At 49.0% G+C, this 16,327-nt stretch overlaps 1 long non-coding RNA gene across 1 annotated transcript; it reads right to left on the reverse strand.

The window, feature by feature from the left end:
• Positions 1-7,772: 7,772 nt before the first annotated feature.
• LOC135447747 (uncharacterized) lies at positions 7,773-12,118 on the reverse strand. Its single transcript, XR_010440289.1, has 3 exons — positions 12,064-12,118; positions 10,399-10,461; positions 7,773-8,244 (listed from the first exon to the last, which is right to left on the reverse strand). It is a non-coding gene; the product is annotated as an uncharacterized LOC135447747 (long non-coding RNA).
• Positions 12,119-16,327: the final 4,209 nt, after the last annotated feature.

Below are 16,327 nucleotides of genomic sequence, written 5' to 3' on the forward strand. Positions count from 1 at the left end.
GTACTTTTCCAAGAACTGCACACTACTGCCCATCCATGGCCTGCTCAGTTACAGCTGACCTAATATTAATGATAATAGGAGACCTAAAATATGAATTCACACAATGTAATTACATCAAATGACCACATTTCTGGGTGATCTATTTGTAAACCAGAATTTTCTTTAACTGATCAAAATTATATTGTAAGTTATCCTTTCAAAGAGCTTTTGTTCCAATGCACTACAAAGTCTGATTGCATTTCTGGATTTGTCCTAAATAATCTTTGTGTATCTGCCTGTTCAAGAACCTGTGACTTGTTGCAAAACATGCAGAGCATCTCCAAGAAGAGGAAATAATGAGTCTCTTGAAAGGATTTCCAGTCATGGTTAAGACAATTACTCACACGATGTGATTTGGGAAAGAGAGGAGGGGTTGAGTTAGTCACAACAAGGGGTTGATCTTTCAAATGTAGCTGGAGCAGGGAATTCCTGGTCTGCTGGGGAAGGGGTTGGGATTGCAGGACTGTGTGGGCATAGCAGAGGTTTGGGAAGATGCTCTTGAGCCACACTGGCCCCAGGAGTGGTGCAGCAGCACAGGATTGCCTTCTACCCCACCTGTGTCTGATGGGAAAGGTCTGTACTTAAAATCCCACTGAGTGTTCCCACATTTCAGGTGCTGTGGATCAGACACAGAGATTTTTTTTCACTTCACACAGGTGCTTGTCAGGTCAAGTTCATCACCACAGAGAGATTCCTTATTCAAAAGCTTTTGTTGGTTTGAAAATTGTTCAGATGAAAGGTCACCCCCTCCCTCACCCTTGCTGGAATAGTTCTGTCTCCTGCAGTCTTTCACAGCTGCTGTGTGTGCAAAACAGGAAGATAAATCCTCACTTGAAAAACATTGAAACTGCAATTGTTAGTTTTTGTTTGGTAATTTTGGTTAAAAGACTGGGGGTTTAGTCACATCTTTGCAAGTTAAACACCAGCTTTATACGACCCAGACATATATTAAAGCATTATGAAAGCACAGAGGAGTGTCTTGTATTTGAACATTTATGTGCCATTTGAAATTCATTATAGTTCCACATTTTATGAATCACAAATGCATGCTGGAAAAATAATTTCGAATATTTATAGGCTTTGCTGCACTGTCTCTCCCTGTGACATCTGGCATTTCTGTGCATTTTGGTAGCTGAGACACAAAATGTGATGAAAAGTCTCTCTGTGAACTGAGCTGGCACTTTACTTAGGGCTTTTTTTTTGGCAATCCTGGTTTTGAAAATTGAGTTAAGTAAGGATCTTTGAGCTGCCTTGTAATTCTATATCCTGACTGATTAAATGGTGGTGTTTCTTTGTGTATTATGCTGCTACAGTCCTGTCAGGAACACACTAATCCAGCAGTGAGGAGCTGACAGTGCTTACAGGGAGCTGGTTACAAGTCATTAAAGGACTCGCCTGCCCTGCCCAGGTGCCTCTAATTCCTGTGCAGGTTGCACCTTGCAGATCAGATCTCCACTCTTGGCAAGCACCTTTATAAGCTGAGACACCACTGTGGTCTGGGTTTTCTTTTTTTTTTTCTTTTTTTTTTTTTTTAGTTGTTATAGTATTTAATTACCCAAGCAGATGTAGTTTGTTGAGCACTCTGATGGGGAAAACACTTCCCAGTTCTGTAACAGTGCCAGTACCCAGTAAGCTCATGGTACTGCAGGCACCAAGGTGAAGAGGGCTAGAAAAGCACAAAGATTCAGCACAATCCCAGAACTGGCTGTGAGGATTTTCATCCCTAGAGAAGCTGCGAGAGGAATCCTGCTGGTGGGTGATGAAAGGCTGGTGCAGAGTGTGTGTTGGGGACACATCTGAGTGGCTGCAAATGCTCTTCTGCGTGTGGGCTCTGCTCCAAGAAACACCAAGTGATGATTTGAAACTTCATCTTGGAAGGTGGAAATCCTTGTGGAACCAGGCAGGAGAAACAGGCCAGTGATGGTGAGTAAATCGAGGTGCAGGAAGAGTAACCTGTTCCAGGTGTTTATCTAGCAATCATTATTAGTGGCATCTTCATTTTGTGCCCACTGTGAGCAGAAAGGGAACCAACCCTGGTGTGTGTCCTGCATATCTCCAGGTGAGCTGCAGCAAATCACAGCTCCTGTAAGATCCAGCTTTGGGCATCAGGGGTGTGTGAGAGGATTCCCAGACAGTCTGTGCCCTCTCACAGGTTGATTCCCCACCCCAGCCCTTCACAATCAGAATATCCCAGTAGGTACTGTCTGTATCAATAAGGAATCAGCTATTTCCAGCCCGAGCTCTCTTATGTGGCTTCTTGGTGCCCGATTTACAGCCCTGAAATCTCAGCAGCACCAGCAGGAATGCTACAGGATGTTTTTTTGAGGAGATTTAGGCAAAGCGTGGTTCTCCCGCGACACCCTGCTACCCGTGGCACTGCAATAACCCTGTTTAGCTCTCCTATTCCAGCCGTCACTGAAGTCCCCGTGTCTCCGCACGGGTTCTGCCCGAGGGGAAGGGGTGAGGATGGCGGGGTGGGGCTGGGTTCGCCCTGGAGCCCCCGGATCCGCCGGGAATTCCGCGGGACAGGGCTGGCAGAAGCACACGGGGTTGGCTCGGCTGTCCCGCAGGTTGGAGCGGGATGAATTCCTTGTGCCCGGGTACGGACGGGACGCGCCGCTCTCCTGCGCTCCGGGAAGCGCCAGAGCTGCGATGCTGATGCTTCGCTCGCCTGATCCCCATCTGAGGAACTGGGACGTGACTGAGCCAACCCTAAGGCAGGGAGGAGCAGGGAAATGGAGAGTGTGCATGCGTGTGTGTGTGTGAGAGACAGCGAGCTTCTAAATGTTTATTGATGTGCCTTTATCAGATTTTTCCTCCCGTTTCTTTTCACGAAAAATTTTTCTCCTCCATTCACAAAACGTAAAATACTCTGTAGCAATCAGAGAATTCAAAATACGAGGTAGAAATATCTTCTGTGGTGTAAAGTCCTTGACGTGAAATTAGAAAACCACCCTGTGCTTTCTAGTACAGCATAATCACAGCTCCCTTCTTGCTGAGCTGCATCTTCCACACCTCCAGTCCCCTCCCGGCCATCAGACCTTCACTGGCAGCCCTGCACACTCAAATAATTTCTTTTCAGTATGAGGGGAAGCTACTTTCTCACACAGACTATATGGTATGGGAACTCACCCTAGACAGTTTATAAATGAATATATGCTCTGCTTGAATCACACTTTGAGTAACCCTCAGTTTCCTGAACTGCCACAAGGATGGGTTTACGTGCGAAATTGCAGAGAGCAACATCTTACACTGCTTCAGAAAATAAAATACTTCAATTTGTGTTTTTCTTCCATTTGGTGAGTTTGTTGCCAGGAACCACTGTGTCACCAGGGTGTCAGAGCCATCATTTGCACTGGTCATCATTGTCACTTTTGCAAACCCTCACGGGAGAGGTGAGCTGGCTCCTGCTTTGCCGTGTGGCTGATACCTGCCACATCCAATTTCACCCAAGATGTTTTCCTTTGTGCAGCTTTGTGCTGGGGGCAGCTGCACAGCTGGGTCCCCAGCCAGGGTCCCCTACCCTGCAAAGAGAGAGCAAAACACGTGCAAGGTTTCTGTGGGGCAAAGAGCAGCACCTGAAGTCATTCACAGCAGGCTCTGGGAGCTGCTGTGCAAGGCACTGCACAAACACCTGCCAAAGGCAGTCCTGGCTCCCAACACTGGATGTGAGCTGAGGAACAGCAAATGAGGTGGGTGGGCAAGAAGTGCAGGAAAAGCAAGACAGTGCTGGATACCACAATGAGCTGCCAGCCCTTGCCAAGAATTCCTTCTGCATCAAAGGAGGTGAACAGGAAAAGGCTGAAGGTAGATAAGGTGGCTTTTTGGGTTGCTTTTCCAGTGTTTACAGGAATCTGCAACACCTCCTTTGACTCCCACACCACCTCTAATGGAGGTATCTGGTACTGTGAGCAGAGCAACATAACCTCAGTCTTAGTAGGTGGGAAAGTTTTGGTCAGGGGAAATTTTAAAAAATGAAGATTGGTGTATAAACGTGTGAATTAGAGACTTGTTCAATGACTGTCTCCTAAGCCCAGCAGCCATGCAGTGCTGTGATGATGTGCTGCACACATTTACCTACCCAGGGAACTGCTGCCTTCCAGCTTGTTTATAAAATCACAGCAAAAACTACTGAGGGAACTCAAAGACTTCTCCTCTACAGTGGTCACATGCACTCCTGATGCAGCAAATTTCACATATAAACAAAAAAACCACATCTTGCTTTACCCTACATGAACAAAGGAGTTTACCCAGGCTGCTCTGCCTGTGCTGCTGCCCCTCTGCAGACACCCCAGGGTTGCCATGTGGGGCTGTGGGGGACTGGTCAGCCCAGGGATGCTCTGCAAAGGCATTTAATGTTTTTTTTTCCAAGTGGTTTGTGCACAAATGCAGTAGAGAAGCCAACATGCGCACAAGCCCCTTTGTCTTGCGTCAAAGGCAAATTTCTACACCTCAGGAGAAAAACTGACAGGAGCTTCCCTGGCTTCTCAGAAAGAAAAAAAAAAAAAAAAACCTGGCCACAACAGAAACTGCCCAAAATAAGTAAAATAAATTTTAAACCTTACACTCCACCTATAAATATCAGTAGAAACCTTTAAGAAAAAGTGATGCAAAATTAATATAAACATATAATTACCAACTTTATTGATCAATTTCCCCGTCAACCAAGTCACTCATCAAGTTATTTTCCTGAGGGAAAACACTACAGGACTTGGCAATTAATGGCTTGACTTGTTGAGAGTGGGAATGAACCATTTTACAAGTGGAGGAATAGCAGTGTCTGGTTTAGAATGCGTTGGCTGTGTGCCCAAACACTGTGAGTTTGCCCCCTTTGAGGGCAGAAGCTTTTAAAAGCTGTTCCTCCCCATTCACACCCCCCTTGCACCTTCCCATGCCAGAGACATTTGTGTTCTGGGGCGCCTCAATGCTCTGACAGCACCTGCACAGAGCAGGAGCAGGGACTGAAGGTGTAAATCAGCAACAGGATTATCCCCTATCCTAAACTATTGGCTGTGATTTAGTAATTCCCGAAAATAGCTGAAAAAACAAATGTTCTGGACTTCACAGCCACCAGAAGGCTGCTGGATTGGGGCTGTCAATGATGCACCATCACTGGCAGGACTGACAGTTCATTCAGCCCACAGCAGATGAATCTTGAACAGGCAGGCACCACCCCAGGAGCATCCCTGACTCCATGCTGGCCCTTGTGTGCATTCCAGCAGGGTTTGGAAGCCTCAAGTGGGGCAATGCTAAGGAAAAACCCTTCACCATGGGGCTGGGACAGCTCTGGAGAAATCACTGCTGCAGTGGTGGGTCTGTAGGCAAATCCTCAGGTGGTCCAAACCCTTTCCAAGATGGCCCAAGTGGTGCCAGATGCTGCTGGCTACAGCAGCCCCCTATGGCAGCTGTGCCTGAGCTGGGGCAGCCTGAGAGAGGCTGGGACAGCTGCAGAGATTTGGGGAGATGATGCCTCAGGCAGCAGGGCTCCCCCATGAGCACCCCAGGCACAATGAGCATCCCTCCCTCCCTCCCTCTCACCCAGCTGAAGCTCTGGGCCCCACCAGCCCTTGCACCAGTGTCCCCCACACCCCCTCCCCAGGCCTGAGGGTGCACCCAGGGCCCATCCCCACCTCCTGGAGAGGCAGGCACTGCTCCCTGTCCCCTCCTGGGGCACGGGGTACCCCCAGCAGTGTTGGGGTGCAGCCCCATCCCCTCCCCATTGACGACACCGAGCCCTGGTTGTTGCTGCCTCCGCAGTGGTTTATTGGGGTGGGGACCAGGAGCCCCCTGCAGGGTGGGAGCACTGTGGGGGTGCCAGGGGGGACCCCAAGAGCCAGAGCCCTGCGGCAGGGACCGATTTCCAGCCTCACTAAAGCAGCAATGCAATACTGGAGAGCAACAGGCAATCCCAAACTCCAGTATTTACGTGCTGCTAGAGCACTGCTGACAGCTCTCCACGGCCTCCAGACCCCCCTCTCTGCCCCAAACACAGGGCAAGGGCCCCCTGGCTGATCCTCTGCCAGGGAAAGGCCCAAAGAGCAATGGCTGAGGGGTGGGTATAGCACAGGATGTGGTCATGCCCATGTTGGAGAACAAAAAGGAGCTGCAAGTCCTTCCTGCCTGCAGGGCCAGACCCAGGAGCTCCAGGGATGTAAAGGATGTGCACAGTCCAAGCACCAACACATACCTGAGCTAATGAGATACATGGCAATGTGTTAGCTTCCACATCTATGATAACCAGAAGCTCACTTTCTTGTCTTATCCTTGAGGTAATGAGGCAGCCCAGAATGGTCTGTATCTCCTTGTCCCTACAAACCATGATGTGCTGCTACATCTCCTCAAAGCCCACTGAATGTTGACATTCCAAATGGTATTTTGAATATATATATAATTTTGTTTAAACTATGATATAAAGAACTGAAGAACACTCTACAATGAAGATATTTAACATGCATGCATTACCACCACAGGACAGGGTTTTTTCTTCACAGGTGCTATCAGACAGTCTGTAACTATAAGAGAACAAGCAGTTATACAGTGCAAAGAAACCAGTTTCACAAACAAGGTCAGAAATTAACTGTTCCCACAAACCACACTTAGTATTGGGTCCCAGCAAATAACACATTTTCAGATCCAAAAGATCTGTTGCTTTTGCTACTGTGAAGAGCCTGCAGAACTTCCCAGCCCTTCCAACTGGCCTGTGGGGAAATGTTACCTTGTACTTTCCTCTTAGGTGATGCTGAACATCAGGGATTTTCCAGAAGTCACAATGTTAACATTTCAGATAAATAAATCCATATTCCAACAGTTGAAACCTGTTAAATTTTCCTTAAAATACTTTCATTCAGCTCAACTTGACTTTTGAGATATGTAAAAAAAAATCATTATTTTTAAAAATACTAAATTATGCTTATTTATTATCTGAATGGACAAGGCTTATACGACCAGAAATTAAAGATTTCTGGAACTTCATCACATTCCCAGCCTGTAGCAGGGCAGGCAGGGGCTGCAGCCCTGCAAAGGCAGCTGTCAGTGGCATTTACACACCAGCCTGCCTGGCTGCACAGGAGCCCTGCAGACAGACTGATATTTTTTGTATTTCCTTTCAACCTTCCCCCCACACCCCACCAGTTATGGGACAACTTCCTTCAATTCATTTTCTTAAAAAGCAGCATCACAAAAAAAACCTGAACAATGTCAGAAATGACGCCCTGGGTTTGAATTCTTGTGCCATCCCCTTGTGCCCAACGCGCCACCGAGCCCCTGCCTCTGCAGCAAACTCCAAAATAGGAATCTCAAAAGCTCTTGTGACCCATGCCAAGCGATTTCAAATCTGAAATCAAATATTTGCCAACCAAAAAGCAGTATATTTTCACCACTTCAGTGTCCTCAACACTGACAGCACCAGGGCCAACTCCCTAATGAGCAGCTGCTACTTGCTGCAAAGCAAACACGCACCCAGTGTTCAGCTGTAGAGCTCCACCAAAACACCCCCCACAAAATATTAGCATTAATTACTGCTGCAACATTGTTTTACTTGACTGTACCTGTGCAATCTTATTTCTTTCATCTCTTCAAATGAATCCAAAAGAAAAAAGCAGCAGCAAACACGTTCAGCTTTAGAATACATTTTGATAGTGCTTGAGGTTCATGTTTTAATTAATGTTTTTATATTTATATAAAATATTTATGTAAACCAGACTTTTAGTTCAACAACAAGGGCAAGAGCTCTCTTCAAGCAAGGGTTCAATACACCTCCACCAGCCTCTAGCACAGAGGGAAAATCAACAGTCACACCAAGTACTGGGCAAGTGGAAATTTGGGATAGGCAGTGAAATATGCATCTGAGAAAATATGCACATTTATGACATGACAGCATCAATATTTTATGCAACACAAAGTTCCATGTTTGAATTATCCCATCTCCACTTCAGCTTCTTTCAAACTTAGTTTGTGCTTTGGAAACTCAACTTTACATCAGAAATTGGCAGCTGAACAGGGTAATTTGAGTTCAATTACCCTCTCCTAGGTATTATCTGCAGTGCCTAAGAAGGGATTTGTGTGTCAGAGGGACCTGCATTTACCCAGAGGTGCTCAGGACTTTTGGAGCAGGTGGGATATGAGCTTACCTTGCCAACTCACCTCTGAACACAGGCACATCCTGCACAGCCTCTCTGGAGAACCAGATCACTGCTTCAGTGCGAGCTACAAAGCAACAACAGAGAGGGTTTGAGAGGCAATGGCAGAGAGGGGAAGAAGAATGGTCCAGGAGGGGGGGACCAGGCCAAGTTCCCTTCCAAGGCACACACAGACAGGTGCAAGTATTTTTGAAATTAGGGAAGAAAAAATAAATCAAATTTTCAGCTCCAGATAGGGCAGACTGTGCAAAGAAACTACATTGCTCCTCTCTCCATCCTCCCCTGTTACTGGCACCGTTGGCTCAGTGGCACCCAAGGCACATCAATCATAACCCAGGTGCTGTAGAGCAAGGAGAGACAGCCAGAAAAGCCAGGGGCAGCTCTGGGCAGGTGGGAAAACCATAGAGCATGGCCAGCACCTTCCTCCCTACAGCAGCAGCAAGAACAACTCTACTGGTCCTGGCAGAACAGAAGCAAAGGAAACATCTTAATTACGCTGGTTTAGGTGATAAAGCAGGCCTGGGGCAGGAGATGAGATGCACAGAGGCTGTTTGGGGGTTGATGTGGTGACATCCTCTCTCTGCCACACAGAGGCAGCATCCCAGGAGCACCTCCAGCTTCCAAGCAGCATCTCCCTACAGAACAGGGGGTGTCCTGCTTATGGTAACCCCAAACATGAGAAGAACTGTCCCAAAAGCTCTGCCTCAATGCAAAGCACTGCAACAGCCCTTCTGCTCCATGCCTGCAGTGTGTGCACCAGCTCCTTCTAGAAATAGAAACTTCTACCTGTCATCTACGTAAGCCAGCCACCTACAGAGGTTTAATTAAATCCCCCAAATAACTGGGGAATTTGAACATGCAGAAAACCATTAATGCAATTCACAAAACAATGCAACTTCTGCTTGCCAAAGTATATTGGGCAATTAAGTAAAAAACATTCCCCCCCCCCAATGCAAAACACACACACAAAACTAAAACAAATTCCCTCTGAAATACTGAATCCCCTTAAAATACAACTTCATCCCTCCTCACTGACACTGACCAGAAAAAAAGAGAAAGGGAAAAAAGTGAGAAGGAGCGCCATGGGGAAGGAAAGGAAATCAATACAGGAGCCCATGACAAGACAGATTTGCATACAGAGCCTTGACTGACCCACACACTCCAGGGCTAGGTGAGCTCAAAGACAAGTAAATATTAAGCATTTCCTATATATAGAAAAAAAATAGGAACAAAAACCCCAGCTCTGCTAACCAACAGTTTTCTAGGAGACATGCACAAACAAATCCTGAAGTCATTGTTCTCATGTGAAACAATTGAAAAAAAAAAGGCATTTATTATTTTACAAAAAGACTGAAGTAAATCATCTCATTACAGCTGAAGGTCCCAAGCACTCATCAGCGAGGCAAATTTACAGTGACAAAACGAAAATAAGGGTGTGAGTAACACCAGCAGAACACTTCATATCTGCCTGCCTCTGAAAAATCCCAACACTTTCGTTGCTGCCTCCTCTCGAACAATGAGGTTTAAACAAAAGTCACGTCCGAATATTTACAGATGTGGCGAAGAGCTGGGATCAGAGCCGGTGCTTGATCGACAGCCACCACATGGCCCCAGCTCCGCCGTTCCCGTCCCCATTCCCGGCAGGAATTGCCTGGCAGGGCTGCGGGAGGAGAAGGGGCTGAGAAGGAGCCCGAGCAGAGGGAACTGCGCCAGCCAAGTCCCTTTCACTTGCACGGCACCCACAGCACGTCCCCATCACCCAGCATCACCACTCTGCCCAGCCACGATCACTCCCGGGGGCACAAAACCAACGCAGAAAATAAATTTCCTGCCCGTTCTTGCCGAAGCCATGTGAGAGCGGGTCGTTCCTCACGCGCTTCATCAAAATTTATTTTTTTTCCTCGCTAATTTGCCCATAAAAGGGCCGGGGAGGCAGCACACGGTTGGGACAAACCCCAGCACGCTTTCCCTGCACCTTCCCCGTGCTAAACCACAGCCATCGACGCGCTCCTAGGTGGGGCCGAACACCCGAAACCAAACTGCAGCTACAAAGGGCAGATTGCAATAACGCAAAAAATGAATTCGTTCACTTCACTCGGGGTGAAACTCGAGCCCAACATTGTTACCAGCAGGATCAGCTGTGTTTACCGAGGCGGGGGTGTTAGTGGGACAGGGAGCTACTGGTGCTTAGAAGGGCCTGTGGGACAGGACTTCAACTTACAGCACTCCAGAAAACCAGTAAAATCCACTGTAAAATTCCAGGATCCACAGTTTTTTCTCAACACTGCTGAGGAGAAGAAAAGTATGATGCTTTTTGTTACTTCCAAGTTTTAGCATTGTCATCTCATCCAGTTCTAAACAAGGGTCAGATTTGGAAGCCCAATTTCTATAAAGTTTATTTGTTAAGAACAGGAAAAAGAAAAAAAACCAAAAAAACAATTTCTTTTTTGGTCAGATGAACAATAATTCAAAATATAACAAGCACACTGAATTTTTTTTCCTTTTTAGATTTGGGTTAAGTTTGCATGAAGCATTACTTAAAGCTTCCCTCCTATATTTCATAAACGTTTACTGCATCAGCAGCTGAGTTTTGCTGTATTTCCCACCAAAGTCGATTAACTAAATACAGACTTTCAGAGTTGCCGGTGAGTTCTTTGGATTTCTTCAGAACAGAAGATGATGAAACTTGGCAGATGGTCCCTCACCTACACTTAACACGCATAAGACACACAAGCAGAATTTGCTTTTTTGAGGGGAGCAATTAATGAATTAACCACGGAAAACTCATTCTCCAAACTCAAAAAAATTGTCTTTATATACCCGATGCGTAAACGGGAAAAAATATTGTATGTAGGACCAATTTCAGAGGGAAAAGTCTCAGCGCTGCGCATGTTGCTCCATCACCGCAGCTCCCAGAGAGCTGCGAGGCTGCCCTGGGAAGCTGGCCCTTGCCAGGATATTAAAATTTCCTGTACAAAGCGAGCAACCACCAAGGGGAAAAGAGAAAAAAAAGCAAAAGCTGGCTGCCAATTGAATTTTCTTTAATTATTCAATTAAATATTTGAATTATTCTTTGGTTGCACTAGCACTATTTTTTAAACGTATACAACTATTTTCTACGTGCGGGGGCGCGCAGACTCCGCGGCGGGCCGGCAGCCCGCGGGTCCCCGCGTACGCTTTAAAAAAAGAGGGAAACGGGAAAAAAAAAAAAAAAAGAGAAAAAAAAAAAGAAAAAAAAAATCAACCCCGAGCCCCACCTGCGGGGGGCGGGCGCGGCTCAAAAGAAAAAAAAAGATTTAAAAATTATTAATAGTGGGGGGATGGAAATAAAAAAAAAAAAAAAAAAACCGCGAGGAAAAGGCACCGGGGGGTGGCGGGGGCGCCCCGCACCCACGTGGGAACCGGCCCCGCGCGCCGCTCCCGCACCACCGGCCCGGGGGCCCCGCCCGCCGCCCCCCGGTGCCGCCGCTGTCACCGCCCGGGCGGCGCGGCCCGAGCCCCGCGGCCGCCTTTGTGCCGCGCGGGGCGGCTCCCCCGGGGCGCTGCCGGGGCGCTCCCCACCCCCCGCACCACAGAAAGTTTCTTTAACAGTTTTGGAGCGGGGTGCTTGGGGGTTTTTCAAAGTTCTTTGCGCCCCACTCGCGAAGTTTCGGCCGGGCCCGTGTCCGGCCGTGCCCCGCGGGGAGCGGCGCGACCCCGCCCACGGGGCAGCGGCGGCGGGAGGGGGTCCCGCCGAGCCCCCCCAGCGCGCCCCGTCCCGCGTGTCCGTCCCGCGGGGCCGCGCCGGGCCGGGCCGTGCCGCCCGCAGCGGGGACAGGGCACGGGGGGCGCCGGCCGCCCCCCGCCGCGCCCCGGCCCCGCCGCCCTGCCCGCCCTCCCTCCTCACCTCCGAGTCCACTCGAAAATGGCGCCGAAACCGAAAAAACTTCGCAAATTTCATTGTAGGCGGCTGCAAAGGCTGCTGGGAGCGGGGGCGGCCGCAGCGCCGCCCGCCGGGGCGGGCCGGGCCGGGCCGGGCTGGGCGCGGCGCGGGGCGGGGAGCGGAGCGCGGAGCGGCCCCGGCGCGGCCCCGGCGCGGCCCGGCTGTGGCTGTGGCTGCGGGGCCCGCCGGGCAGCGGCTGCGGGCAGCGCCGGGGCGGGGATTCACCTGCCCCCGGCCCGGGGCTGTGAACCGGCACCGCCGCGCCCCCGCAGCCGCCGAAAGCCGCGTGCAGAGAAAAGAAACCTTAGTTAGGGAAAGAGTAAACAGATGTATGTAAAACACGAGAGCTGCGCGGGAGCGGTGGGAACGCTCAGCTGCGCCCTTCGTGCGAACCGACTCGTTCCGCTGCCTCTTCCGTCGGGGGTTTATGGCCGCTCATAACCCAGACGGAAAAGGGATGATGCTTTTCCAGTCCTGTTTGGATAAAAGTTGATGTCTTGTTACTCAGTGTGGCTCTGTCCATGCACTCACACATCAGAGCGAGACTTAAAATAATTCTCTTTTTCCCCCCATTACTGTGATGCTAAGTTCTCTACAAACATTGATTCTCAGTCTGCGTTTCTCTGACCGGCAGGCTTTCCCACGTCCGGCCGGCACAGCCTTATAACCTGCCCAGAGTCACACAGGAGCAGTGGGAGCAGGATTTCAGAGCTCACAGTGCACACCCTGGCTGTGCAATGGCACCACGGCACACTCGCAGGGTGGATGAGCTCTTTGGAAACATGGTTTCTTTTACATGTGAAGAGTCAGAACTTGGTGAGAATGGTGATTTGATCTGGTGGGGAGCCTAGCAAGCTGAGGCCTGGGAAAAGCGATGCTGAGGCAAAATGTTCCTTTCCAAAAGGAGAACCCAGATCTGGTGGTCAGAAACTTGCGGATTTGTCACATTCATCATTGGAAGTGGTTAAAGCTGCCGAGTTTCTTGTTGGCCTGGTGGGTTTGAATTCTTTCTGCAGTTTTTATTTCTACTCCCACCTCAAACAGCAAAAAAAAAAAAAACAAACCCAAACCCTGTTGCTAAATAATTGCTCTGTTCTCACAGGTGAAACAGCGAAGCTCAATTAATTCTGCTTTGTAAAGTGCTTCTGATCCTCTGATGGAAACATGTAGGGGCAAAACACTTTTATTTTGCAACTTGCAAGGGCTGATAAGAGCGATGAAAACGGAAAAGCCTCACCACTGAGGGGGATTACAGCCCCACGCTTTTTCCACTCGAGATCTTAGAGATGAGCTGATGGCTGCTGCTTTTCATTTAGAAGGGTTTTTCCCCCTCTTTTGAAAGAAACGCAATCACTACCAAGTATTCTAGAGGGACTTCATCTTTAAACAAATAATGTTTTTCTTGTTGGGTGTGCACTATTATTTTCTTAATTATTCCTGGATTTATGCCTGTTCCACCAAGAGTTTTCTCAGATGGCAGAAACAATTGGTCCTTTTTTATTACGCTAATAGCAAAAAGTATCCCTAATAAAATGACTCTGTACATCCCATAAACTCAAATGGGACACATTTTGCCAACAATCACACCTCTTCATTGAGGCATCTTATGTGCTGCCTTTTTTTTTTTTAACTTTTTTTCCACATTACTATTGTTTACTACTCGGCCTCACTGGCTGGCTAAGTCTTGGTGCCAAAACGAAACGAATCAAGTCATTTATTTAGCACCAGAGCCCTCCCACTCACCCTTAGCATGAATGTTGAGATCTCAGCAGATGTGGTAGGGAATGAATGGGCAAAGAGATTCACCTACACAGAATCACATCTACTTGTGGGTGGCCTCTAATTAATTTGGCTTCAAGGCTCCGCTGCAAGGTAGATGGGTTAGGAAGTCTGGCCAGGAGTCATCGGGTTGAATCATACCTATTCTATGGAGAACTTCATTGTGTAGCTGTGTCTGACTCCCACCCTTGTGAGAACTAATTAAAAAATAGAAAAAAAAAAGCGCCCCACACTTATTGGAAGTCAAATATAAATGTCAACGTTTCGGATGAAATGGTATCTTGGGAGGCTCCTGCACATTTAATCAGCTGGTTGCACCATGTATATCATGGCCTCAAAAGCTGCAGTGAGAACCACGAAAGGCACTGGCTTAACATCAGCAAAAGTGTTTGCCAAGCTTGGATTATGTCACCGCTTTATGATCTTGCATTGTAAAGGGAGAATACTCTTGGGGAGAAAGGACTCGGCATGCTGGATCTACAGCAAGAGCGAGGAATGAATGCTGCTCACAGAGACTGGGGGAGGGCCAGGGGCTCAGTGTGCTGGGGTGGCTTTGCACATGGATGCTGTACAGTTGCTGCCACCAAGCAGAGATGCACCCCACGGATCCCTGGGGCTGAAAGCAAAAACCCAAAATACCCCAGCAGAGCTGTTTGCTGCTTGCCCTCCCACAGGCACACCTATGGGGGCCCTGCCTGGGTCCTGTTTGTCACTGTCCCCTGGCTCTCGGGGCATCTCTGTCCCATTCCAGGGAATATGGAGATGCTCTGAGGCCCTCTGGTTTTCCCTTGCCTCAGGATACAGACACCCAGCCAGGCTGGGGCTTGTCAGACACTCAGAATGTGATGCCCTTGCGGAGGTGGCAGCCGTGGAACTGGTTAAAAAAATAAACATCCCCCACCACACATGTGAAATGTGGCCTGCTGAGATGCTTCTGTTCCCTGTCACAGGGGTGAGCTGTGGCCACTCCTTCCGTGCTGCAGGCTGGTGGTAAAGGCAGGAAACACTTTGAGGAGACCATTTCTGTTTGCCCAGCACAAGCCCAAATGCTGAGCTTGCATCTGCTTCTGTCAGTGCAAGGAGAATAAAGAAAAAAACTTGGAGGTTACGTGCCCTTTGAGGAGGGCTGTTGGTAGGACAAGTGACATTGGAGGGGACAAACAGCTGAAGAGAAACACCTCTTCAAAAGCAGCCCCTGGGGTCTGGGAGCTGTGCTGCCATGCTGCCCTTGCTTTCCTGTTACAGCAAGAACCTTGGGCAGTCCCCAGTCCCTGCTGCTGGAGCATCCTGCCCAGCCTGGAAACTTTCCACTGCTACTGGGCTCATAAATTGTGCTGCTTCTGGAGGAGTGTCCAGCCAGCCCCTGACTGCATCCAAACACTGGGCTTAGCATGGGCAAGGGGGTCCCTGTGCCTGCATGGGCTGTGTAGGGCACAGGGAGTGCAGGTGGGCAGCCTGGGGTGCCTGGGACAGTGAAAGGACCAGATGTGGATACAGCCACAGCATTTTGTGTTTCCCAATGAATAGAATGGGTGTTCTTGGTGTGCAGAATGGGGACCGGGGTCTTTTATTTCTTGCATTACCTGTCTAGCACAGTAAACTGCCCGTCCTGAGCTCTGACTTCTGCACCAACCCTTTCTCCTGCCTTTCAGTCCCTTGTGACCAGACTGAACAGCGGGTTAGTGCTTGGTTTCTTTCCATGTCTCCTTCATCTGCCCTTGTGCACCAGCCCTGGCATTCTGCAATTCCCCCAGCTCTGTGTGTGGTGTGACAGTCCCAGCCTCGGCTTCCCGGGCACCCTCAGCGCTCGCAGCCGCCTCAGGCACTCTGCAGTGTGGAGGACGGGTGTGGCAGCCATGCTGATGCCGATGGCGTTTTGGCAGCACCTCCCGCCTTGCCTTGGCTCACAGAGTGCCGGAGCGTAGCACTGTCTGGACAGGGATTTCACTGCCTGCCATCCAGGCTGCCAGCACAGCCTTGTCACTGCAATTTGTCACACGTGTCTGGTGTGTGCTGGGATGATGGAATTGCTCCTTGGCTGGTGTGAGGGGCAGCCGGGCCTTGCCAGGCCCACATGTGGCTGTGCTGGGCCTGTGCTCTGCTCTCAAGGTGTGAACCAGCACTGTGACATTCCCTCCCATCACCTCCTTTCTTTCACTAGAGTTGGGTTATTTTTGTAGAAAAGTTCTGGTTTTTATTGAAACACTAATTATAAAGGATCTTTTTGTTGTTTGGAGATGGAAACCTTCAGCAGAGGCACCAGCTCCCCAGTCCTCCCCTCCTTGCCTTTGCAGTTATTTGCTGAATTTATTTACTGCAAAATGTGCTGTATTGCCTGACATTTTTTGGTTATCAAAATATTTTGATTATGTGCAGGGGAGGGGGTGGGTTGATAGCATGGCCGACATCTCGATAGAAAACTGCCTGTAAAACATTCTAACTAAACTCA

The sequence above is a fragment of the Zonotrichia leucophrys genome, chromosome 4A (assembly GCF_028769735.1).
Source record: "Zonotrichia leucophrys gambelii isolate GWCS_2022_RI chromosome 4A, RI_Zleu_2.0, whole genome shotgun sequence".
In the NCBI taxonomy this organism is placed as follows: domain Eukaryota; kingdom Metazoa; phylum Chordata; class Aves; order Passeriformes; family Passerellidae; genus Zonotrichia; species Zonotrichia leucophrys.